Here is a 6,037-nt window from a genome sequence, read left to right on the forward strand (position 1 = left end):
CTTGGTCCATTTCTATTAATGTGTGTAGCACCCCAAGGTTCGCTTACCGGGAAGATTCTAGCCTAAGTCCATCCTGGGTCGGAGCTTTATCATGTCTGCCCGGGAGAGGGGAGCATGGCATCTGTCTGAGGCTTCTTATCTCACTTCCTCTTCCTCCCAGCACTCTGTTCTGTTTATTCCACCCACCTATGTTCTAACCTATGAGGGCCAAGCAGTTTCTTTATTTTTTAACCAATGACCTTCCTCCATCAGAAAAGCTTTTGTTTTCCCCCAATGTTCAGTTTCCTTTAATTACCCCCGTCTCTCTTGAAGGGTAGGTGCAGGCAGCTAGCCAATAGCAGGACTTCTTCACTTGAGTTTTGCCGTGACTGATGTTTTGCCCACATGCTGGAAGGCTGCCTCCCAGGAAAAGCACACTTGAACCAGTGTCTGGGTCTCCTCCCTTCGAGGATACGGTTTCTGCCGTGTATATGACTCATAGTTCACCTGAGAATCTGGACACAGCACAAAGATTAAGTTCTAGGCCGTGGAAGACCCAAACGCCAGAAATGGAGCTGCTATTGTTGTTTCCAAAGACGATGACACTTGCTTAGCTTGGGGCTTCTATTTCTCTTCTTTTTAACCAGTGTCTTTCCTTAGAATGTCTTTTATGGTTGGCTCTCTGAGAGTTTCTTGGCCTCAATTTCAGCTTCCCCTCCCGCAAAATTTTCCTAAACTGGGCCAGGCAAATGAAGGAGAGATGCCATCAGTTGATATTGGGAAAAACCTGGCAAAAAGAATGCTCTAAGGCCTATTTGTAAAGTTACAGAAGAGTACAGACCACAACTCTGATATCCAGTGCCATTTCCTTAACTGCCAAACAGATCCTTTTCTTCAAATGAGTGTCTAGCAGCTCCAGAATTTCCCTCATCTCCTTTTGGTTTGTTTGTTTTCTGTTTTGTTTTTCATGTTTAGTGGCCAGTTTGTTTGTTGCATGATGCCCAAGGTAATGAATACCCAGGTGCTGGCTGCAGGAACGATGTCACTGTTAAGAATGTTCATCCACCAACACCACCAGGGTTACTAAAGCTGCTGAAGTTTTTACCAGCAGGTCCTTGTTGCTTACAAATTAGGCGACGGCATTGTTCTCAAACACACAGAACCCATCATCACCCTCATATAGGAACCTTGCCAGAAGGAAATTTTCTGAGAAATTCAAGGGTGCATTTGGTTTGTCCAAAGTGGAAGTGGGGTGTTGCAGAGAGCTTACAGACCTGAGCACCACTGTATTGAGCACCAATGAAGACCTTGAAGACTCTCCAGTTTTCAGGACGTGTCCAGGGTCCCAGAAATTACGGGGTGGGAATTTTGTTGTTGATTAGAAAAGGTTTCAAAATTGTTCCTTTAAATTTCTGAGATGATGATAAAATTGCATTTTAATGATTGTTTTATTTATCAATAGTATTGTTGCTGAGTATTCAAATTCCCAAGTTCAATTGCTCTTGCCATTTAATAGGAGCATCTGATAATCCCTAAGAGAAAAAGAAAAACCATCAAACATCCCCTGTTAGCAATCTCCAGGTCTATAAGGAATTTTGTGTATTTATGAAAGTAATTCATTTATTATGCTTTCTAAGTTGCATTTAAGAGTAGTGTGAGTAAAAGATTTGGTGTTAAATGTTTCTTGGTTACAGCTACTGTGATGGGTTCCGTTATCATATCTTGCAGTTTATTGCTAGATTGGCTTCCTATGAAGACATCCATAACAACTCTCACAAAAATAGGCATTTTTCTATCCAATTGATTGATCTTACCGTATTCTGATCGCAAAGCCACTTTGTAAAAGCAAGAGTACATATTTAGCAGACTCATGACTTTGATTGCAAACACTTTTCCACAGACACGTATATACTCTTATACGAAACAGGGGTTTTCTGCTTAATATTATGTGATAAATGTGGGAATTGATTGCATTTATATGTATCAGCATATAAGCAATTATACCTGTCAAAAATTACAAAAATAAAAATACAGACATGTAAAATCTAAAGAATTATATGCACAGCTAATGAGTCTATGATCTTTCTTTTCTAGTAATTTCTTTAACAAAAGTTGTATCCTTTCTAGTCAGATGGGAGTTTCAAGAGGTTATTGCACCACATTTAAGCCTGGTGTGGAGGCCCACACAGTTAATCCCACCTCTCAGGAGGCAGGGGCAGGCAGGTTTCTATGAGTTAAAGGCCAGCCTGGTCTACGAAGTGAATTCCAGGACAACCAGAGCTGTTACACAGAGAAACTGTGTTTCAAAGAACAAGCAAGCAAATAGAGAAAAGATATAAAACACCATATTTTCCTTCAATCAACAGCCAATTATCAAGGAAGTGGTCTTTGAATTCAAAGTCTCTTAGCTTCAAAGATTTTTAAATTGCCTGATATGTTATCATATACATAGCTATGTAGATTCCCAATTTGTACTCACCACCTAATTTGTACATCATCTCCAAATAATACACTTCTTCTCATGAAGCAGAATTAATTTATAAGTTTTGTAATAGTTTAACAGCAGAAGATAACCTTGACAGGTTGGAGACAAGAGGCGCCACAAAGTCATGTCAGGCAACAGAGCTAAAAGGAAGTTTATTGTGGGGGGTGTTAGTGGCCGCTTCTGTGTGAGAGCAGAAGGAAAAGAGAGAGGGTGGAAGAATGCTCACTTTTTTAAAGGTGATATAGCACATGTGCTTAGGGACATTGCTCGACTCTGTGGCTGCCATAATCACAGCATTATGTTTATACTGCTGCTGCTGCTGCTGCTCTTGTGCTCTGTTGGGTCCCTGAGGGCAGGCCAGGGGTAAATTACTGAATGTTAATCTGTTATCAAAAAAAGGATGTAATAAGAATGGGCTAAAAAGTAAGGTAATATCTAAAGAAAATAGAGTATTTTACATTATCTCCTGGGAAGTGGTATTGAAATTGCTTTGTGTTTGGTGTCTGGTTCTTGGTCATCCAAATAGGGTCAATCTCATAGAGCAGGTTTTAAATCAATCCACAGATTTGTACCACCATGCGGTCTAAGATAAAACCAAATACTCGTACACATAGATAGATAGATAGATAGATAGATAGATAGATAGATAGATAGTAGCAATTACTGACTCTTAAAGGTGTTTGGCTATACTCAAATCAAAATATTATTCAGCCATCATCAGAAAAGTTTTCCTCTGCTGGTTTCACTTGGGTCAACATCAGTGTGATGGTTTTTTGTTAACTTGCTATAATTTAGTTTCTTAGGAAAATTTCTAAGAATATAAAATAAAATATTTTTTTGAAAAAAGAAATTGCTCTCTATTTATTATAAATCAGGTAAGATAGGGAAGTATCAGTACCTGGTGTCATGACAGGAGAGTATAAGGGACGAACTGACCAGATACTTGCTCACCTGAACAAAGACGCCAACCTCCCACAAATATCTTGAATTAGTAGTCCAGAGATTCACAAAGGAATGCAGAATCATGCCAGACTAATGGATATATATATATATATATATATATATATATATATATATATATAACCTAGACCTCAGAACATCATGATAAAATTCAAGACTCGGTGGAATCTGGGACAAAATAGATGACAAGATAGAAATTCTATCATAGTTACTAGACATGTGGCTGTGAACAAAAATAAAAACAGATAGTTCCTACTGGAGGAATGGCCTAAGAATTCAAAGTTACTTGGATACTATACTGCTTTCAGCCCTTATCAGAATATTTGTATATTCTTGGTAACTTTTGGGTTAAATGACATTGTCATTGTTTCTGATTTTGTGAATCCTGTTTAACCTCAGAAAAGAAGTGATGCTGTGCCTTCAGAAAAACAAAAATCTTTAGAACTTAGTTTGAGGAAACTGGTGTGATGGTATGGGCCTATGGTTAATATGTCAGAAGCTATGCTTCTGGGAAAAGATTTGTTCAATTCAAAAACTTTGGCACGGTGTGTGAGGCCTCTATATCTCTATACCTACTCACTAGATAAACATTCTTGAAATATTTATGAGTGTGACATAAATGTCATACATGTTCGGTTGTGTTTTCTACAGCAGATTATATTTGATACAGAATACAGCAAAAAATGCTTCAATATTGCATTTTCAGACATTGTTTTGTGTGACTTCATATTTTGTGCATGATATATATATGTATATATATATACATATATATATATATATTTGACGAGGACTATAATGTGTTATTGTTTCAGTGCTTCCTTAAATATTATTCCTCTTGCTCACTATTTTATTATTGTTGTTAAAATAGGCTAATAGAATAAACAAATATTTTTCAGAGTCAAAAGATTTTTTTTTAGATTTACTTATTTATTATTTATAAAATGTTCTTCCTGCCTGTCTACCTGCAAGCCAGAAAAGTGCACCAGGCAGGTCTCATTAAAGATGGTTGTGAGTCACTCTATGGTTGCTGGTAATTGAACTCAGGACCTCTGGAAGAGCAGCCATTATTCTTAACTACTAGGCCATTTCTCCAACACATAACCAGGTTTGTTATTCTTCTTACTTTGCCAATAGAATTTTGAAGCAGTTATTCAATTAGCTATATTGCTAGTATATTGCAGCAATTAAAACCAGATTGGAAAGAAGCTTTATAGATTCAATGCTCCAATGTTTCATAAGGGATTATAAGATTATTTTTACAGTCCCTGGATCTTATATTCTTCAGCATCCTAACAACATTTTTCATAATAGAAAATAAAATAATATAGAATAGGCAATTATAAGACAACCCAGTTCTGAGAAACATTGTAGAGTAATTTCATGACCATTATCTCATGCCAGTTGCTTTGTAATATACATTTGCTGTTCCAAGATTTCACTTTGATCACACTTCTGGAAAGAAGTAAATTACATAAACCTCTTACAGTATTTCTGAAAATTATATTGATAACTCTAAAAAATAATAAACCAAAAATATTATATCATATTAGAATAGCATATTTCTTAAAATTTCTTATCGCTTGGTAATAAAACAACTGTAAGTTTAGTGGTTCAATATAGATGTTTAAATAAAAATTTCATAAAAGATTGATCCAAATGTCTTATGATTTCATTTGAAAATATTTGAAGATGTTAACCAGTATATGCTTGTCTTTCCCCTAATTTCCATTTGCCTAAACTTATCTCTTGAATTAATCAAACATGAATTGATAATCACTGGAATAAGTTGAGTTTGAGAATCCAAAGGGAAAACATTGTAGCTTTGTTTAAAAACCTCTATGGGCTTCCCAACCAGAAAAAGCCCAGGGCTGGATGGTTTGAGTGCAGAATTCTACTAGAACTACAAAGAAGAGCTAATGCATATACTCCTCAAATTGTTCCACATAGTAGAAACAGAAGGAACTTTGACAACGTTTTTTACGAGGCTACTGTTACCCTGAAACCAAAACCACACAAAGACTCAACCAAGAAAGAGAATTACAGAACAGTTTTACTAATGAACATTGATGCAAAAATACTCAATTAAATACTGGCAAACAGAATTCAAGAACATGTGAAAAAAATCATCTGCCATGATCAACTCAGCTTCATCCCAGTGATGCAGGGATGGTTCAACATATAAAATTCTATCAATGTAAGCCATGATATAAATGAACTAAAAAAGCAAAAACATATGATCATCTCATTAAATGCTGAAAAAGCATTCTACAAAATTCAACACCCTTCATAATAAAGGTCTTTTAGAGATTGGGGATAAATAAAGCATATCGAAACATAATAAAAGGAATATACAGCAAACCATCAGCCATATCGAATTAAATGGAGAGAATCTTAAAGAGATTCCACTAAAATAATGAACAAAAAAAGTCTTTGCACTCTCTCCATATCTTTTCAACATAGTTCTTGAAGTTCTAGCTAGAGTAATACGATAACAAAAGGAAATCAAGGGGATACAAATTGGAAAGGAAGAAGTCAAACTTGCCAAATTTGCAGATGATATAATAGTATAAATTAGTGACCCCAAAAAATTCTATCAGGGAACTCCTACAGCTG

General features: G+C 36.0%; 1 pseudogene; it reads right to left on the reverse strand.

Moving 5' to 3' along the window:
* Positions 1-519: 519 nt before the first annotated feature.
* Positions 520-3,490, reverse strand: LOC121458240 (annotated as a pseudogene).
* Between the last annotated feature and the right edge of the window lie 2,547 nt (positions 3,491-6,037).

The sequence above is a fragment of the Microtus oregoni genome, unplaced genomic scaffold (assembly GCF_018167655.1).
Source record: "Microtus oregoni isolate MIOR12 unplaced genomic scaffold, Mior012 000017F_ref0000208, whole genome shotgun sequence".
Taxonomy (NCBI): Eukaryota; Metazoa; Chordata; class Mammalia; order Rodentia; family Cricetidae; genus Microtus; species Microtus oregoni.